Source organism: Eptatretus burgeri, chromosome 2 (assembly GCF_056783735.1).
Source record: "Eptatretus burgeri isolate ZD-2024b chromosome 2, Ebu_testis_v1, whole genome shotgun sequence".
NCBI classification, from domain to species: domain Eukaryota; kingdom Metazoa; phylum Chordata; class Myxini; order Myxiniformes; family Myxinidae; genus Eptatretus; species Eptatretus burgeri.
The window spans coordinates 125,103,877-125,125,528 of NC_140962.1; the positions used below are offsets into that span (position 1 = coordinate 125,103,877).

Genomic DNA, 21,652 nt, shown 5'->3' on the forward strand with positions numbered 1-21,652 from the left:
ACACCCACTACCAATCCCTTACGTGATGCAAGATGGAAATGTCAACCAGAGGAAAGGACGCAACGAAACGGGAAACAGTTTGACAAGCACTTTTAATTCACACTCAGACAAGCACGTATTTACAGTTATGCAGTAAGAATGCACATATAACAGTCAAACCAATAAAAGCAACGCAGAGCTACTACCAAATAAAGCAATGTACAAGCACTTATTCAGGTTTACTTAAAAGACTGGCACCACACACACACATTCACACCAAAAGCAAAGAAAATACAAGCCACCCTCACTGGCAAGGAGGCAGACAGGTCCGTGGACCAAATGAACGTGGGACCTGGGTGATCGACCAGGTCCACGAGACCAAAGGGGTCTTACCCGCACCCTCGTGGCGCGATGGCGGGCTCACCGCAATGTCCGCGTAACGTGCCTGACTCCGTGCCCCTCGTATGGTCGGCGAGCTCCTTTGGCGTGCGTTGCGCAGGCACGCGTTGGTCGGTACCACGGTTGGGTTGGGGGAACGGATGGGGTTACTGGCGCTATCTCACCGCGGATGGGGGGGGGGAATTGTTGATGCTCGGGGTCGGGAGAGGGGAATGGCGGATGCTTCGTCCCGCTAGCGGGGTCTCGGGACCGCACCGACTCCGGCGAACTCTCACCCCTGAGTCCTCTTCCGCGTCCCTGCTTCGCTCCGTGACTCGTCCCTCGACCCGGCAACGACAACCTCCACGATGACCTGCGTCTTGACTCGAGCAGCCCAGCCAGCACAGCACCGTACAGATCAGCTCAGCATAATCCAACACACGCCCCAACTCGACACGTGCGAGTCGCCTTGTGCTCGCGTCTTTATAGACCGGAGGAGGAGTGTGTATGCTAATTTGCGGATCAAAACGCGTTTGGAGGTGGGGCCACACCACCCGACGTTCAGCCATTGGTTGGGCAAAAAGGGGAGTGAGCCTCTCCTGATCCGAATTCCTTCCTAAAAGGAGTCCACATGCATCGCGCTTGGGGGCGGGGCCACACCACCCGACGTTTAGCCATTGATCAGACAAAAAGGGGCGTGAGCCTCTCCTGATCCGTTTTCCCTCTTGCAAAGGCATCCATTTGTACCCGTGGCTCGACACGTTCGGCAACAATTACCAAATGGGCCCTGGACAGCACGACGTTCGGAGTTGACTGGTGGTGTGGTTGATGGTTGTGGAAGGAGAAAGGCGAAGGTGGTGGGTGGTTTGCTGTGGTGGTTTGGTTGTTGGCGGGTATCGTTTGGGAATGGTGGTGAAGCGATGTTTGCGGGGTGGAGTTGTGGAGGTAAAGAGGCGAAGGTGGTGGTGTTTGAGTTGTTGGCGGGATTATTGGTCCAAAGTAACGATAGAGAAAGAAAAATGGCTAACTCAAAGTGTCGCAGCCCGGATGAATCACACATATTCCCTCTAAACAACGGGTGTGGACTAACTACACATGAACTTATTGATGTCTAACCTGAGGACCTTTCTGGTGTATTACAAATTTCCACAGCCATAACAATAATATATATATATATATATATATATATATATATATATATATATATATATATATATATATATGTACATGGATACATATATTCATATAATATTTGGTCCTATCTCTCAATGGTGAGGAATCGCTCGAAAAAAAAAAAAAGTTTTTAAAATTCTCGGATTCAGATCGTCACCAAAATCGAATCAATTCGGCCTTGCAACACCCCCAACCTCTCCACCAAATTTCATCCGAATCCGTCCACAACTTTTTGAGATATCGTACTATATATCGTTTTTGAACCTCTCTCAATGGTGAAGAGAGAATTCACTTTAAAGAATTCTCGTTGTCGGATCTGGAACCAGATCAAGATCTTCACTAAAATCTAATCATTTTGCCCTTGTCACACACCAACCATCTCCATATAATTTCATCGGGATGCGTCCACAATGTTTCGAGATATTCTGTACACAGACAAACACACAAACAGACAGAGAAACAGACAGAAAGGGGGTAAAAACATGATCTCCTTCCCCTTCGTGGCGGAGGTAATAATTGCTTGTATATCACTGACTGTACATTCGTGAGTGAAATAATATTAGACCAGAATAATATTAGATTGTGCGATTTAGTAAAACACTATGGTCCTGCATGTGTAAAGGCCCGGTCACACCTTGACGTTTTAGCCAACGTATGCCGATTTTTGAATTTTTTTTCTAAAACGCTGGCAAACGTTGAATACGTTATGGGTAAGTTTTGATAACATTAAGAGCACGCTGGCATACGTCGTAGTATGTTGCCATAAGTCGTTGTACGTTGGCTTTAAACGTTGTACTTTTCGGTTGTCCTCAAATTTTTTCATGCTTGAAATTTCACGACATATGCCGGCGTATGACTCACACGTTCCGCTACGCTGGCCACAAGTTGTAGGCACGGTCTGCGATCGTTGACAGACGTCAACACATGCTACTTGTAAGTTAATCATAAGTTGAGACACGCCGAGGTAATGTTTAGCGTACCCGAAACTTATTTCTAACCTATGATTAACGTGTTGTTGGCACGTTACGCGATCGTTGCCACACGTCGACAGACGCTACTTTTAAGTTACTCATAGGCTGAAAGACGTCGGTATAATGGATCGTCCTTGCGTCAGCGTCCACGGCCACGGCCAGGACACTTATTTGCAGCATTCTTCAAACTTTTCTTCGGCATGACGAGGATGTTCACACTTCGATGTCGAGCTTGGCTATGATTCCAATTGTCTATCGGCAGCGTCTATTTAAAATAGTCGAGTTTGAGCGTTTTAACACGTTCAGAAGAAACGCTTCAAATTTCCAAACCCCAGCGTCAAAAAAAAAAAAACAAAAAAAAAAAACAAAGGCGAGTGACAGCAATTTAAATCGTTCATTGGAAACAATGAAACTAGCTGAGTGGTACCGTTTAAAAGTCGTTGAGTGTAAAAAAAATCCAATTGTTGAGCGCAAGCGTCTACTTTCAATAGTGGAGATGCAGCCATTTAAATCGTTGAGTGGCAGCCTATGAACCTACCCGTGGACACGCGGACGCAAGGACGATCCATCATAACCCACACCCTCCCCCTCACACCCACCTACTACTGCCAACATGAACAAACTACTACTAATACTAATACTAACACTGATACTGATACTGATACTGTTACTGCTGACATGGACATCGACTCAAAAAGGACTCGAAAACACTGTTGGGTTCCCCTTTTATGAACACCATTTTTATATACCAATTCCCAAAACCGCTGGGAACACGTCTTTATATGGCAGTTGTAAGCGAGAAACACATTCATTTTTTTTTTTTTGTCGACCGGAAGACGTCATTGGAATACGTCTACATACGTCGATGTGTGTTGGGACTACGTAAAGAATTGGTTCAAAGCACGTCAAACATTAGTTAGAAATAAGTTTCGCATAAAAAAGACATTACCGCGACGTGTTTCGACTTATGAGTAGCTTATAAGTAGCCTTTGTGGACGTGTGTAAGCGTCCACATATCGTGTGTAAAACTTATCCCCATCGCATGCGGAACGTGTGTCATACGCCGAGTACGTCGTAAAATTTTTAACATGTTCAAAATTTTACGACGTACTATACTTACTTACGTGTATACCCCGGTTAAAATAGGTGTACCTTATCCCTGTGTCGTAAGAGGCGACCAGGGTTGCGTCAGGAAGGGCATCCGGCGTAAAACATGTGCCAAATCACTATGCGGATCATACGGATGATCCGCTGTGGCGACCCCTCACGGGAGCAGCCGAAAGAAGAAGAAGAAGAAGACTCTACTTACTACGACTTATGATAGCGTATTTAGTGTTGTACTCACGTATACCAAACTTACCCATACCGTATTCGACGTGCCCCAACGTTTTAGACACACTTTTTGTTACGTCGGCATACGCTGGCAAGATCGCCAAGGTGTGACCGCGATTTTGACCCTTCCATTTCTACGGCAGTTATGATTCGAATCGTTGTGCGTCAGCCTTTTAATAGGCTACGTCACGACATCGTCGGCGATGCGTGCAACGCGCTATGCCTGAGTTAGATTATCGTTGGGCATCGGTTGTGTAGTCCGACAACAGGTTCAGCATTCGTTGGTATAAGTTATCTATAACACAACGAAACGTTCTGTGTAGTTACCAATGCGTTACACATAAGACCAAGTCGCTATGAATACGTCCGAATCTTTAAAAAAAAACATCAAAAGTTCAACGTAAGCCAGCGTTTTAGATACATTTTAATACGTTGCCATCGCTGGCTAAAACGTCAAGGTGTGACCGGGCCTTTAGATCCAGGAGAGCCTGATTGATGTTGAACATTACCTTGACACCCTCATTCATAGGCTCCTATATTTTGGAGAAGAAGGGTAGAGAATACAAAATCGGTTCAAAAATGCCTTGTGGAATGTGTTGGTGGTTATTCAAGCCAAAAAAAAAAAAATGATACAATATTGCATCTGTTTTTCAAAGATGAACGATTTTCTTGAATTTTGAAGAGTTTAGTAAAACCTAATAATATATGGTACCATAGAGGGGGGAGAGGGAGGGAGTGAGGGCAGACAGCACAGTGCCAGGCAGCTATGGGTAAAGCCAACAGGGTTTTAGGTCAGATGCATTGGGAGATACATTATAAATCAAAAGAGGGAGTGTTCACACTGGAGATGAATTTAGTGAGGCCTCATCAAGGATATAATGAAGGAGACAGGACTTTGTTCATTAGAAAGGAGGTGATTATGAGGGGATCTGAGAGAGATGTTTAAGATCATGAAGAGTGTGGACAGGATAGGAACAGTGGACGTTTTTAACAGAGTAGACACTGTTGGGATCAGGGGGCAAAGCTTGATGGTAGAGAAGATGAGAGTTATGACAGTTTTAAGGCAAGGGTCTTTGAGTCAGAGAGTAGTCATTGCATGTAATGGTCTCCCCGGAAATGTAGTGGCAGTGGAGGGGTGGATATATATAAATTGGAATTCGATAGGTATCTCGATGCATTGGAGATAAAGGGGAATGGGGATATTGACAGGACTTGTAGGTAGCTTGTGTGTGGATGGGTGATGGATACTGGGGTTGGTGCAGAGCAGGCAAGGTGGGGTGAATGGCCTCCTTCTGCACCAAAGTTCCTTGTTTTATCCACGTGTGTACACAGGAAAAGTGGAAAGCATTGAAGTGGAGCCGCATTTTGCACCGAGCATGACATGTTTCTTTGCGATGATGAAATGCTTTTGAGAATGGCTGACAATGCCATTACACTACAACATTTGCCCCAATAATAAAATCATGTCCTGAGTGGTTCCGCCAAGGACTGGGATCCTTGCATTGTGCTGGGTGACACCAACACATCTGCATCGCACAAGGTTTTTATATGGGTAACAAAGGCCTGCCAGACCCTGCTGGAGCCAACACACTGTTTGCCAATTTTACTCGAATGCTTTTTTGCTGTGCCATTGTTGAATATTACGTTTGTTGTCAATGCCATCGATATTTAATACAATATTTTAGAATTTTCGAATGTGCAATGGTCGACTGGTAGACTGGTGGCCATTTTAGTTGAAAATAAATACGGGCTCGCCCTTTAACTCTGTACAGCAAAATTACTAAAACCACGGGGGCTATGACATTTAATGTGTTTTTCTCGTTGTATTATGATTACTATCATTGCTATTATTATTTTATTATCATGTATTCATATTGTTGACTTTGATACCAAAGGGCTTTATTGTGAATATGTTCAAATTGGACGTTTTCAGAATTCTGTTTTACCAAAGACAGTGGAAGAATAGGAAAGCAGGTGGACATGAACACCCAGTCTCAGTGTTTCATGATTTTCCTGCATTGAACATGACAAGAATGATCAGGCTTATGTAAATGCTACATGTGTTTTCCGCTGTTACAATTTCCTTAAAGTCAGAATAGTCTCCATAATAAACAAGTCAGCAGATCTTTAAATTTTCTCATGAAAAAAAAAAATGAGGTGAATGATTGAATATACTTCAGAGGATTAATGAAAGGAAAGGCTGATCAAAGGAATTCCATGGTGGTGGAGGAGGTGAGGAGGGAAGCGGTGTTTGGGGAGATGAGCATAGAACATGAATTACAACCTGTCAACTGTGAGAGAGACTTAAGATCACATGAGATCGGATTGCGAATAATAGAGTATTGTCCTTACTGGCAGCATTAGCATAACAAATTGGTGGGAAATAATTGAACATTTTGAAAGAGATAAATCTTTTGGAAAATATTGAAAAATATACTTTTTTGAAGGTATTGAATGAACATGCACCAGCATCAACGTTCAACAATAATAACTTGTTTAGAACCCTTTTTGTTATCAATTGTCACGTAATTTAGGTTCTAAATATTTTCAGGATGTAAAAACAGAACTGACGGAATCAAATAACATCCCACCACAATTTAACCAAACTCGACGACATGTAATGGTTGGGGTATCTGCTCTGAGTCTGTGAGATCAGTGTTTCAAACCCTGGCTGAATCAGAGTAAAGCTTTTCTGGCTCTGATGTTCAGCATTTAAAAAGGATTGATAATGGACAAATGACCATAGGTTTTCAAACATTGTATATGTTTGAGGGTTCTCCTGCATTTAAGTTCCTTGTAGGATAATTCACAATATGTATTGTTACATGTGTGGGATAACGGGTAGTTTTCAAAGTGTAAGGCTTTAGCATGGACTGTGCTTGCATCATATACATCATTTTTACTTGTCACAAGGACTTCGTGTTTAGGCTAAGTTGTCAGGTTAACCGAAGGTAGACAGAGGTTACGTTTTCACCCCTGTCTGCCTGTTTGTCTGTCTGTGTACAGGATATCTCAAAAAGTTGTTGACGGATTCGAACGAAATTTGGTGGACAGGTTGAATGTGTGCCAAGGACGAAATGATTATATTTTGGTGAAAATCCGGATCGGGATACTAGAATCTTTTTTTCGTGATTCTTCCCAATTGAGAAATAAGGCCAAAAAAGATATATACCATGATATTTCAAAAAGTTATGGATGAATTCCGATGAAACTTGGTGGATGAGTTGGGTAGGTGACAAGAACAAGCTGATTCGATTTTCATTAAGGTCCAGATCCAGATCCGGCCTATCAGTGCGATACAAAGTGCAAACTGTTCAGTCTGGCAGAGGTATGCGCTCTACTGAGTGCCATTCACATTACCTTCACCACCAAAGGTGAAGATTGTTATGTTTTCACCCCTTTGTGTCTGTCTGTCTGTGTGCAGGATATCTCAAAAAGTTGCTGACGGATCCAGATGAAATTTTGTGGACATGTTCAGTGCATGGCAAGGACGAACTAATTCGATTTTGGTGAAGATCCGGATCCGGATCCGACTACTAGAATTTCCTAAGTGATTCTTCACCATTGAGAGATCAGGCCAAAAACGATATATGGCACGATATCTCAAAAAGTTGTCAACAGATTCGGACAAAACTTGGTGGAGATGTTGGGTGTTTAACAATGAAGAATTGATTCAATTTTGTTGAAGATCCGAATCCGATCTGGATCTGATAATTTTTATGTGATTCTTCACTATTGAGAGAAAGGGCTAAACCAATATATAACACGATGTCTCAAAAAGTTGTGGACGGATGAGGATAAAACTTGGTGGACACGTTGTGTGTGTGTGGCAAGGACGAATTGCTTTGATTTTGGTGAAGATCTGAATCCGAATCTGAATCCAAGAGTTATTTAATTCTTAAAGTTATTTAAATCTTCACCATTGAGAGATAGGGCCAAAAACGATATATTGTTAAGAATCTGGAAGCCATTTGCACACAGACAGACAGCAGTCCCCGCAGTTCAGCTTGTTCGATAAGTATGTGTTTATAGTCAGGGTCCCGTCTTTCTGTCTAATGCGAATTTCGTGTGTGCGCTACGAGTTACTTTTATAGTCAGGTTTTTTATATCTTTAAATCTTCATCCTTCATTTTCGCACCATCGCCATCCATCGCCCACGTGCAGCGTGTCACGTACAGGGGTAAGGTTCCTTGGCCTTTTTTTTTTCTTCCACAGATAACAGGTCCTGGGCCATGGTTAGTGTAAATAGATAAGTTAAAAATGTAAATAAGTTTTGCAACCCACCTGTGTGTCTGTCTCGCGCTGGCAATTTAGTTAAGTTGTCCGAGTGAGTCTGATAGTTTAGTTACGCAGCGCACTAAGTTATTTATTTTTGGAACATGTATACAGTTGTCGCACTCAGGGATCCATAGGTAAGACGTACTAGGGGAAAAACCTACACCTGCATGGCACACGAAAATTTGACGACTCTGGACGAATCTGGAAAAAGGGGAGGGGGTAGTGTTATGAATCTGGAAGCCATTTGCACAGACAGACAGCAGTCCCCGCAGTTCAGTTATTTCAATAAGTATGTGTTTATAGTCGGGGTCCTGTCCTTCTGTGTAATGGGAATTTTGTGTGCGCTATGAGTTGCTTTAATAGTCAGGTTTTTTTTATCTTTAAATCTTCATCCTTCGTTTTCGCACCATTGCCCATGTGCAGCGTGTCACGTACAGGGATGAGGTTCCCTCCACCCACTGTGAGCTTGTCCAATCAACGGCGGCCATGAGTCGCCCGACAACCCCTCGTCTAATCTGGAGGCGAGAACCTCAGAGCGTTTCCCTCGACCTGCCGGGGAGAGGAAGGATAAGAGGAGGTGGTGAGCCATCGAGAAAAAAGTTTCGCCCCATCATCGAAAAAGAGGAAAAGGAGAGGAAGCCTCGTCTTGCCTGCTGGCATCTCGTCTGGTCCATTCCCGTGCTGGCTGGCATCCGTGGCGTCGTTCCTGGTCCCTGGTGCTTGGTGCTGCATTGTTGGCGGTGGGTTTGAGTCCCGCCACCGAGCAAGCTCGACCAGACCGCACGAGACGGACAGGTGCAAATAAAGGGCGTGGCAACCATTTGTGTGTGTGTGTGTGTGTGTGTGTGTGTGTGTGTGTGTGTGTGTGTGTGTGTGTGTGTGTGTGTGTGTGTGTGTGTGTGTGTGTGTGGCGCCAGTCTGTTAAGTAAAAATTGTGTAAGTGCTTTCCTTTGCTTGGACATTACATTTCTTTATTTGGATAACTCTGCTCTTTGTGTGTTCCCCTCCCCGATTATTATTTATAAATATACCCCCATGTTAAATGTTCCAGTTCGTCGTCCGTGTTTTTCCTTCATTGACCCAGCACTGTGGGTATTGAGAATTAGTGAGGCTGTTTGGGCCGGTAAGTTGTCATTGGGTCCGACAGACTCTGGCAATTCTGCTCGGTTACACCGGATCGAGGTCGCTAGAGCGACCCGATTCGACAGAGCCCGTCGAGGGTGTGGTTTCCCCTGTAGCTAGACTGCGTGGTTATTTAGGTATATTGGAGATCGAGACAATTAACCCTACGCCACGCGGTCAAAATATTGGCATCCACGGTCCACAAAGGGACCTGTGACCTTTGGAGTTGTCCGAGAGTCACGACCTAAATTCCGGGTGTTCGGTGGGAGCCGACTCTACTGCTCCACCTAGTGTTCGTTTATCGCCGCCGAACCCTGGCCCACAACAATATAGCATGATGTCTCAAAAATGCATTGGGCCTGATATGTCCTCGTGGATCAGGCATTGCGTGGTGGAGGTATGCGCTCTACCGAGTGCCCTTCGAGTTAGTTGATGGATTATGTTTAAATGAATCTTTTCCCAACAGTGTTGTAATTCACTCCGGAGCATCATCTGACTGCTCACGTAAAATTTATCTTTCTTTCAAATGTATTTACCCTTCATTTATTCTGTTAAGACAAAGTATCAGTCAAAAATAAGTCTCATTAGTTAATGAATATGGATACATATTTTCAATGTTATGGCAAATTTGTGTTCAAAATCGTGATTTGAGGAAGCTTGGCATTGATTGAAGAGGACTCATACCTTTCCCCCCCACTGGATATACTAACTTTTCCCATCTTGAATCAGCAATAATTTATCACCTTGGTGTTTTGCATATACAGTGAGGTATCAACGTGGGCTATCCATTGGAAGAATAATAAGCTGGAGATCACATGTCCCAACATTGGTTCTTTGTAGATGTAAATGATCCCATGGTGTCTATCATGAAAAGTGGGAAAATTAACCAATTTCCCGCCAAACTCTCCACAAACGGTGGTTTTGGATTCGCGCGCGCGCGTGTGCGTGTGTGTGTGTGTGTGTGTGTGTGTGTGTGTGTGTGTGTGTGTGTGTGTGTGTGTGTGTGTGTGTGTGTGTGTGTGTGTGTGTGTGTGTGTGTGTGTGTGTGTGTGTGTGTGTGTGTTTTGTACTGGTCCGCAACATTTTTACCATTTGAGCTTTTGTCATCAAATTTTCAACAAAGCTTTATTATGAGAATATGGATGAGAAGATGGAGAAGTCAAATGAATATTTTTTTTTCAAAAGATCAAAGGTGAACCTTCCATAAAATCATCAATTTTCATCCAATTGACCTGAAATTTTGATTAACCATTTCAGCTTTTAAAATCAAATTTTCAACAAAGCTTTATTATGAGACTATGAAGAAGACAAATTAATAATTTGGTTAAAAGGTCAAAAGTACTTTTTGGCATACGGAAGAAGAAGTCCGAATCCAAAGTGGACGTGCTTTGCATTTTCAGATTCTTTCTAGTTATCTTTGAGATATCTAGTCTGGGTTTGATTCCTCATGATCCGACTATAAACCTGGTGGTTTGCATGCTGGAGGTTGCATCAAAGAGTGCACTGTCCTTCAAAGGGGACGTTAAGCCAAGTGTTGCATCTTATTGTATTCATTATAGTGGACCTTAACGATTGCATCCTACCTTCAGTGAAGTCGTCCATTGTGTGCTGCTACTTACTTACTTAATTAGGCAAAAATTAGATTCATCCCTATCTCCAATAGTGTGTACAGGAACATTTGCTATTAATATTATTAATACCAAGAGTAAAAAGTGTTTTACTCAAAGAGAGGGAAATTTAAATCCCAATTGTTTTACTCAAAGAGAGAAAGGAATGTTGGCAATATCTTGCACTCTTCATCGAAAAATACTGAGATATTTAATGTCTACCAACTCATGCTAGAAGATGAGACACGCAGCTAAAGGTCCATTTGAGGGATGGCGCACTTTGGAATGCAACACAGCATGCTGTCTGTGAAACACCAACACAAAAGTTTATAATTGAGTTGAGAATAGAACCCTGCACAGTAACCTGCTGAAAGGTAAGTGCACTACTTATGTAGGGCTGACATAATGGCTGAGAGGTACGCACACTCGTCGCTAAGCTGTCTAGCCTGGGTTCGAATCCCAACCCAGCTATAAATTGTCAATCAGTGTTTCTCAGACAGGGTGATTCATCAAACTGTGTGTCATCCCTCGGTTGGACATTAAATGGAGTCACATTTTCCAGCATTAGTTGATGGACTTCAAAGATCCCATGGTGTCCTTCATGAAGAGTGGGTGAACTATCCCCGGAACCATGAACAAATTCTAAATTCCTGCCTCAAACCAGCAGAGGGCATTGCATGAGCAGCACAGCCACGCCCTCTGCCAATGATGCCACCCCGCAGCCTTGTATCCTCCTGCTGCATGCAAATTAAGAAGAAGACACTTCTGTATCCTCCTGTCTTGACAAGAGTTGAAAATGAGGGAAGGCAGGAAAATAAAGAAGACAACATGAGGGCAGTACAAGTCACTCTAAAATGTAACATCTTCTGACCTTCCGTGACCTCCATCATTTATAATGACAAAGCAATTTTCCCTCCAGGGCTACAAGATAGCTGTTCACCACTACCTCAGGTCATCCCCCACCCATATGCCAAATTACCCCATTTCCAAGTGTTCCCTTTTTCTAGGTTATTGTGATTTTTTCCCCCTCCCCTTCACATCTTATCATTTATCATTTGTCAGTTTGTCGGTTGTTTTTTTTTTTCTTCCCTTTTCTGCTTCATCCCTGCCTTCCACTCTCTCTTCTTACTGTGTTTCAGCTTGTTCACCCCCCAAGTATCCTTCTCTCCCCCCCATTGATCTCATTCTCGCTCTCACATCTATGATCTGCTGTTGATGTTTCCCCCTTTCTATTTTGTTCCCTTCCATCCTGTTTGAGCTCTTCCATGAGCTTCGGTCATGTATACAAGTCAATTCTGACCCTCGTACACCTATCCATCATTTATAAAGATTATGCTTATGGACTCCACCATGGAGGCCTCCTTTACAGACTCCTTTATGGACTAGACATCCCCAAAACGAAATGGTCCCTTCACACACAGGAACACATTCAGAAAATCATTACCTGGGCTGAACAGATGGTAAGATACATTAATGAATGCAACATGATTGCATGATGAGAGACAAGAACAAAGTTGCAGGAAAGTGTGAGGTCTGTATGCTCTGCCCTATCGGCATTAAACATTTCCATCAATTTTTCTTACATTTCATCGACTTGTATTATTCCATGTGGGTATTTGTTTCAAAATTTCCAGAAGTAAGCCGTTATCATGCTACTTGTGCCATGTGTAGTCTCGTGCTATGCGTAGTCGTGAGCACGATGGAATTTTAAAACAAATGTTGATGCACATATACACTGGGGTGTTTCAAAAGTCCAGAATCACAGAGATATTTATTTTACAGTTTTAAAAAATAATATAATTGCTAAAATTGCGAGCCACTGATATGCATATGCATATCAATTCTTGTATGTAGGTTTCTTTGAACGTTTCTTAACATTGACACATCGATTTTAGCACAATTGCTTCTGATTGAATTATTCAGATCTTCAGTAGTACGTGCTCTCATGGTATGAACCACTGATTTCAGGTGTCCCCAAAGAAACAAGAGCGAGAATTGCTTTGCAATACGTGTCCCCTACCATTGTGATATTTTCTACTCCAAAAAGGGCACAACTCTGTGAAAAATTGATGAAATGCCCTGAAACTCGAACTTGTTCTGTAACTTATTAGAACAAAAGCCATGTACCCAAGTTTCAGTTGAATATGTTTGAGGGTATGGAAAAAAAAGTCTGAAAAACCACAGGTGCGACACATGGACGGACAGACAGACGTTGAGCAAACCGATAGTCCACTCCGGTGAAACTGGTAGGGGACAAAAAGTCCTGTGGTGTTAAATCTTGGCAACGTGTGGGCAATACGCAACTTTCAAAATAACGGACGTGAATGCAAAATGAGGCCTTTTGTGCATACTTTGTGTGTATTTACAGTGAGTCGGTTCAGCTTATCGGGTGCTCTTAACCTGCCATTGCTAACATTGCTAACCATAAATCGTATGATCAAAGCATACTTTAACAACCTTACACATATTTTGCAAATGATAGACCTGTTGCAAGTTGCACTGATTAGCATAAAACACGTGAATTACCAAATAGACGCATGGACACAAGCGTAACACTCATCTTCCACCCCAACCAATCTTCCCCCCACCCGAAAACTATCTTCCACGTGATGCATGTTTTAACTCTAGATCGTGTCTTGAAATAATTCAGATCTTGCTTTTCCAAAGTGAAAGTTTAAGATTGAAATGTGAATTTTAAAAAGGGCACCTCGCCATGTACGTGAACCTCATACCCAGACCCACATGGAAAGATTGCTATCAGTAATTCCCTCATTCATGCCTAAACATGCAAAGGATGTGCATGGGAGTGATGGGGAGGGGGATTGGTGGGGAGCAACAAAAGCAAGACCATTACTAATGCGTGAAATGTGTAAGTTAATTATAAAGGGATGTAAATGTAAATTTTGATCCAGTTCACTGATAGAATGGGGTTAGTATATGGAAGGGACTAAACGAATAAAGTTGATGAGTTCAGCCTAGTGAGAAAAGGGATAGCTTCAGAAGTATCAGGATTGGCATACAACTACAATAGAGACCTTAAGGTTATGAAAGCAAATTCAGAAATGTACTGCAACCAAAATGTTCATATATCGACAATCATGATTGGTACATAAGTACACAATCTCCCTTTCCCCTATAATCTCCCCTTCCCCTGCACGCAATCTCCCTTTCCCATACATGGCCCTCTCATTATGACAATGGCACAAACACATGTTTGAAGGAGAGTTTAATGCACACTTTTATTATTAATGCAGGTTCCATCTCAGAGGCTTCCTCTTTCATAGGATACCAAAGGATAGTTCACGTCAATGTCAGTGTCGCTGAGACAACCACTCTGAACCGCTATGGTAATCAAATCATAATGGTAAATTACTTTAACATCCTCTAAGCCTATTCTTCTATCCTAACATCCACACCTCTTTAACATCTACAGAGGCAAATATAGACAGGGTAGTGACACACAACGATCAACTCTCTTTGAGAGATACTCTGAAATATTCAATGTCCACACCATAAATGCAGAGAGGATAACCAATTTTATATCCCCATTGAAGGAGTGGTGTACTTCATGTTGAAGTGCACCTTCCCTGGGGCACTGTATCAGATTGGAAGTTTTCAGTTAAGTTTGATCCTGTTGGTTATCGAACCCAGACTGGCTGTCTCTCGTGCTCTGCCCGAAGGCAGGTTCAGTACTGCCAAAACAGCTTGACAGCAAATATTACACTGGCGGTTGAACCCAAGCTCTAGAACTCAATATCGAGCACGCAACCACATTAACTATGTATTTCGTTTGTATATAAATGATACATGGTAGCACATCAAAGTGGCAGAATATGATTGAGCCTGTAGTTAGGTAGAGAGATGAAATGGTTGATGCATGTGAAATGAGATAAGATGAAAACATTTGAAAGGTGATCCGATGATAATTTTTGAATTTTTTCAAAGAAAGAGCATAACAATGTTCAAGAACAGAAGTAGATTCCCAACGGTGAATCAGAAAGCATGTGGATAAACGAATGGTGAGGACATCCAAGATCGATTTATATCGATGGAAAATGGAATCATCACCAACTGTATGGAGGCTTCGTTTCGATAGACATGTTTAATGTATGATAAATAATTGATAAGATATTGAATTACAAACAAATTAATAGTCGTAAATTTTTTTTTAAATGTGGAGGGGTATGGATGCTCTGTGGAAAAAAAGACAAAAACAATCATAGAGGTTAGGGAAATGAAGGGAAATTGCAATGACATTAATTTGCCTCTATCTGATTCCAAAATGTAGACAGTTGAAAATGCATGGCATGAAGTGAAGGATTTTTTTGCTTCTGATTTTTCAAAAAAAATGTATCTTGTTTGAGCAGAGTAAACTATTTTTTTCTGCATTGCTGGTCCCTAGTTATCGATTTATCTAGTTTCGTCAAGTCATGGACGACTTCTGGTGACATTCATGATCAGATCTCTCCAAACTTCCTAATCTTGCACTGCTTCCTGAAGGTTTGGTTGAGACATCTTTCTTGCAGCCTTGTTCTTCCTCCTCCTAATTCATATCTGCACTCCTATTATTGCACTGGGGAGTGAAAATCTAAAAACATTAATATCAAAATACCTCTTTGTTGAAACCACTTGCTATAGACAGTGTTGAACCATCAGGGCAAGCACTCATCTTGCCATGTTTCTGGAGGAGCGTTTGTCAAGCCCATCTGGTATTGCTGCCACTTGAAGTTATGACTTCCGGTTGCCTTCGGGAAAGCAAACAGGCATGTTCAAAGGCTGAGAAAGGAAGTCCGAGCAGTATGACAAAGCAGTATCCTTTTAAAGCACACCTTTACTTCCATGAATATCATGTCATATTGGACAATTCCTTACTGCTAAAGGATCACACTAATATTCATTGTGAATCATACATTTTAATAGAAAAATAATACTTTTTAATTACACGAGTAATAATCATGCAAATAAGTACTCACAAAAATAATTGCTTAAATTACGAGTAATAAACAATGATATAAATTTTATATTTTTATAATTACAAAAAATTGGAAATAATTGTAGAATATATAGCTAAAGTTTTGCAAGTAAAATGTTCTTTATTGTGTTTTTTTTAAATTTTTTTAGCATATAAGTATTATTTAAAATAATTGCTTAAATTACAAGTAATAGATAAACAATTATATCCATTTATATTTTTCTAATTATAAAAATATTGGAATTAATTGTGGAATTTATCGCTAAAGATTTGCAAGTAAAGTGTTTTTTGGCTTTAAATTTTTTTTTTATTTTTTTTTTTACAAATAAGTATTCTTTACAATTATTTATTTCAGGGTCTGATGTACATAATGACTGGGAATGCTAAAAAACAAGTATTTGGTTGATGATGAAGAAGGAAAAGAAGATATTATAAAACAAAGAATATGTTCATTAGATGTCAAACATGGAGGAATCTCCATGTGGAGTTGCCTGCACAGCAGCTGTTAGGTTAAGCTTGGTCTGACAAATTTAATGGAGCTCTTGTAGTGAACTGTGTCTAATTAGTAGCAGCCTGTGTGTTTGGGTATTTCCTTTGGATGCAAGTTCCAGATGCAAATTAGCGTTGGGATTTTAAGAAGCCAATTATTCGGTTGTTTTGGAGACCTGAAATGACCTGCCAAAAATTAGAACCTATTTCCCACTTTGTAAAGTTATATGCTTGTAAGAATTAGGCATTTGTTAGGAATTACCATCTATAGGGTAAATGCCAATTGCCAAATATATATTGTGCACTGTGTAGTTTTTATGCATGTTTCCATGTCGGTTTTAGTTCACAAAACATAAGCTTCTCTGCTTCCGCCGCCTCATCGACGAACGCATGTGACCCTGTACTCCAAACAATGTAACTCAAAAGATAAGGATATTGTCAGGGAAAATTGCCATATATTTAATTTATGTTGTGTATGTTCAAGTCGAGAGTTGTGTTTTCAGTGTTTTGGGTATATATATATGTGTCTGTTCTTCTTTGTTCTCGTCTGTATAAACTGCGCTCTTTTCTACCTCCTTTCTTTTACATCACTCTTTTCTTACCCTCTTCCATTCTTTTCTTGTATTTGCTTCTTGTATGTGGTGAGGCCATCTCAAGAAAACAACGCCATACTCTCGTAATGCCAAGATTAACACTCAACAGCTCCATTCTCTATGCATCTCTCTTTAAAAAAAAGGAAGGAAGGAGAGGGTGGGGTTAAAAAGGAAACAAACAAAAAACTTGTGGTCTTCATTTTTTTCCCTTTCCAATTACCAATGGTTTCAATTTCCCCTCTCAAGTCCAACCTCTGCCCTATCTTCTACCACACAATTCTTTGTTGTTTCCTCTTTACCTTCCACCTCCTCCAACACTTCTCACCCTCTCCCTGCTCCTGGCTCAATAGCAGAGCCACGTCACACCTCCCGACTCGCAATACATTCCTCTCCAAATCCACACTGTCAACCAACCATCACTCAAACTCAGACGAGATGCTTTTCTCCACATTGCTGAACTGGGTTTACAGATACTGTACTTCATAAGACCAGTAAAGAGGGCCAGCTTGCATCCAATTCACCTGGTCTCTGCTCAGCCCATCCCTGCTCACCTCATCTCTGCACTCCACTGACAGTGTTCTGTGTGTGCATCCCTCTCTAGTGCTTAGGTCCACCAATATCAGAGGACTATGATCTAACTTAACAGATCTGTCCATCCAGGTTGCTGCAGATATTATGTCTCAAATAAATATTTATTTCACAGGATGTCTGGGACTCTTCAGTCTTTATCCCTGGTTATTGTCTCCTCTGTTTTGACAGACCTGATTCCCACATTGATGGTGGTATTTCTGTATATGTTCCTTCTACCCTTCCCCACAACCCATGCCCCATCATCAATCGTCAATATCAAGCTCTTAACTCTGATGACTCCATATATGAAGCTCTTTCTGTAAACATTGAACTTAGTCCTCTGTTTTCCACTGTTTACTCTTATTCCTAATCTGTGGGGACTTTAATTGCCACCATGCCAGCTATCTTAGAGTTCTTCACATTATTCAGTATCTGATCAAGCAGCTTAAGGCCCGGTCACACCTTGACGTTTTAGCCAGCGATGGCAACGTATTAAAATGTATGTAAAACGCTGGCTTACGTTGAACTTTTGATGTTTTTTTTTTAAAGATTCGGACGTATTCATAGCGACTTGGTCTTATGTATAACGCATTGGTAACTGACACAGAACGTTTCGTTGTGTTATAGATAACTTATACCAACGAATGCTGAACCTGTTGTCGGCCTACACAACCGATGCCCAACGATAGTCTAACTTAGGCATAGCGCGTTGCACGCATCGCCGACGATGTCATGACGTAGCCTATTAAAAGGCTGACACACAACGATTCAAATCATAACTGCCGTAGAAATGGAAGTGACAACATCGCGGTCACACCTTGGCGATCTTGCCAGCGTATGCCGACCTAAGAAAAATATGTCTAAAACGTTGGGGCACGTCAAATACGGTATGAGTAAGTTTGGTATACGTGAGTAGAATGCTAAAGTACGCTATCATACGTCGTAGTAAGTAGAGTACGTCAAGAAATTTTAAACATGTTCAAAATTTTACGACGTACTCGGCGTATGACACACGTTCCGCATGCGATGGGGATAAGTTTTACACACGATATGTGGACGCTTACACACGTCCACAAAGGCTACTTATAAGCTACTCATAAGTCGAAACACGTCGCGGTAATGTCTTTTTTACGCGAAACTTATTTCTAACTTATGTTTGACGTGCTTTGAACCAATTCTTTACGTAGTCCCAACACACATCGACGTATGTAGACGTATTCCAATGACGTCTTCTGGTCGACAAAAAAAAATTAACGTGTTTCTCGCTTACAACTGCCATACAAAGACGTGTTCCCAGCGGTTTTGGGAATTGGTATATAAAAATGCTGCTCATAAAAGGGAAACCCAACAGTGTTTTTGAGTCGATGTCCATGTCAGCAGTAACAGTATCAGTATTAGTATTAGTATTAGTAGTACTTTGTTCATGTTGGCAGTAGTAGGTGAGTGTGAGGGGGAGGGTGTGGGTTATGATGGATCGTCCTTGCATCCGCGTGTCCACGGGTAGGAGACATCTTTTCACCATTGTTCGAAGTTCTTCGCGGCTAATTTTTTATGGGGCTTTTTCAACAATGAGCTATAGCTTGTTTTTACGATTTAGGTCTATTCATAACGGGTTGGACAAATGCACAATGAACTAATAATGTGCATAGAGCGCTTTGATTACTTATAGATATGATATACCAACGAATAATTATCGTGAAGCCGGCATTCACAAACTATGCCCAACGATAGCCTAACTTATCCATATCGTGCGGCAGTTTATCTTTGCCGGTGACGTGGGGTTTGCTATTCATAGGCTGCCACTCAACGATTTAAATGGCTGCATCTCCACTATTGAAAGTAGACGCTTGCGCTCAACAATTGGATTTTTTTACCCTCAACGACTTTTAAACGGTACCACTCAGCTATTTTCATTGTTTACAATGAACGATTTAAATTGCTGTCACTCGCCTTTGTTTTTTGACGCTGGGGTTTGGAAATTTGAAGCGTTTCTTCTGAACGTGTTAAAACGCTCAAACTCGACTATTTTAAATAGACGCTGCCGATGGACAATTGGAATCATAGCCAAGCTAGACATCGAAGTGTGAACATCCTCGTCATGCCGAAGAAAAGTTTGAAGAATGCTGCAAATAAGTGTCCTGGCCATGGCCGTGGACGCTGACGCAAGGACAATCCATTATACTGACGTCTTTCAGCCTATGAGTAACTTAAAAGTAACGTCTGTCGATGTGCGGCAACGATCGTGTAACGTGCCAACAACACGTTAATCATAGGTTAGAAATAAGTTTCGGGTACGCTAAACATTACCTCGGCGTGTCTCAACTTATGATTAACTTACAAGTAGCATGTGTTGACGTCTGTCAACGATCGCAGACCGTGCCTCCAACTTGTGGCCAGCGTAGCGGAACGTGTGAGTCATACGCCGGCATACGTCGTGAAATTTCAAGCATGAAAAAATTTGAGGACAACCAAAAAGTACAACGTTTAAAGCCAACGTACAACGACGTATGGCAGTGTTTTTCAGCGTGCTCTCAATGTTATTAAAACTTACCCATAACGTATTCAACGTGTGCCAGCGTTTTAGAAAAAAATTCAAAAATCGGCATACGTTGGCTAAAACGTCAAGGTGTGACCGGGCCTTAACATTGACGACTTCTGAAAGTTATTCCACAATGGACTAATTTTTCTTCTTCACAAGTTCATGCCATCCTGCATTCGACGTTTTTGTCCATCATCTTAACCTTTAATACACTGATGTATGTGGTGAGGCCATCACAAGAAAACAATGTCGATTCTCCTCTTGGAAAGCAAAATGTACATCGGTCTGAAAATAAAAAAACAGCTGGCCCAGTCTCCACATTTACACATGCGCTAGGGGTACCCAGGTTAAGATCACCGGTCCCAAAACAATCCTCTCCAAAATCCCCCCCCCCCCCACAAGGAAATCTACACCGGATTTTGCAAACATGGTTGGAAAACACAGGGTCAGGGCATAGACAACCCCACCCCCCATCCCCCACTACCCCTGACCAAACCTCACAAGGCTGGGGAGCCAAGTTATGATTTTCACTTTTACGGCTGGGCCAATCTCCACCAAATTTTCCTGATGTGCTGTGGGTACCTAGGGTCATCCATCCATTGGGAGCATACTCTGTGCAGAGCGTTGGTGCTGCCCAAGCAATCTCCTTGGCTATTGGACACAATCCTGGACGGGTTGCCACTCCGACACAGTATACCAGCATGCTGGCACTTATTTTGCCAACATCGGAAGGATGACAGGCTGAGTCAACCCTCTGGTGTTAATTCAGCAGCCAACAGGGCTCAAACTCAGGACCCTAGGATTCCAAACCACCAGCCTAACCACTAAGCCAACACCAGGCTCAATGTCTATGATGACATCCCCTGATCTAAAACACGTACTAAGGAATAACCAGAATTATACTAAGGATCCTTGATCCCCCAGGAGTCATTTCCACAACAATATGTTTAAAGTAATTTATTTATAAACTCAATCAAACTTACAATCCCACGGTATTTAACACATGAAATCTGGGCCAATGTAAAGGTGTGTTCTGGTGCAGGTACTGCAGGTGTAGCTGAGCATTTATAGCCTGTGCTGCTCGAGCTGTGTTACTTTCATGGTCTGAACATTGATTACTTCTTGTTTAGGTTATTTAAGTATCACTTCAGCTGATACCACCAGTGATCCCAGGAAAAATCCCAACTCCGTACGTAATAAATAGATTGAACGCAGCGTGTTAATGGGTCCATAACTCGTCAATCCCATGTCATAAAGAGACGTGTGGGACCTCGTTCAACTCGGAGGAGTCTCGGTTCATCCTTTTGACCCAGGTCTTACCCAAATCGAGGGATTTTTAACAATTATACACGACAGTTATAGTGTTATAATTAAACATAAAAGTACTTCAACAACACACATCATACAACTATACAATGTATTGTCTCCCTTGTGCTTAAGAAAATCCTCCACCAGTGCTTCTGTTTCTTCCTGAAACCAGTTTGTGGATCGCTTTGGCACAATCGAGCTTTCAGACACCTCTTCTTATTTCTATCAAATTGGTTGCCCAGCATAGCAATAGCTCCTCAAGGATTTCCTCAACCTTAAGGAAACCCTCACTTGAGGATTTCCTAAGGGATATTTATGCAACAGCTTAAAGGTTGTTTAAA

At 41.8% G+C, this 21,652-nt stretch overlaps 1 protein-coding gene across 1 annotated transcript in view; it reads left to right on the forward strand.

The window, feature by feature from the left end:
- Positions 1-8,572: 8,572 nt before the first annotated feature.
- Positions 8,573-21,652, forward strand: part of LOC147033001 (A disintegrin and metalloproteinase with thrombospondin motifs 6-like) — a 152,522-nt gene continuing 139,442 nt past the window's right edge. Inside the window, exon 1 of the mRNA XM_085871105.1 lies at positions 8,573-8,906. The gene's annotated coding sequence lies outside the window, so the exon portion shown is untranslated. The remainder of the gene's footprint in view (positions 8,907-21,652) is intronic.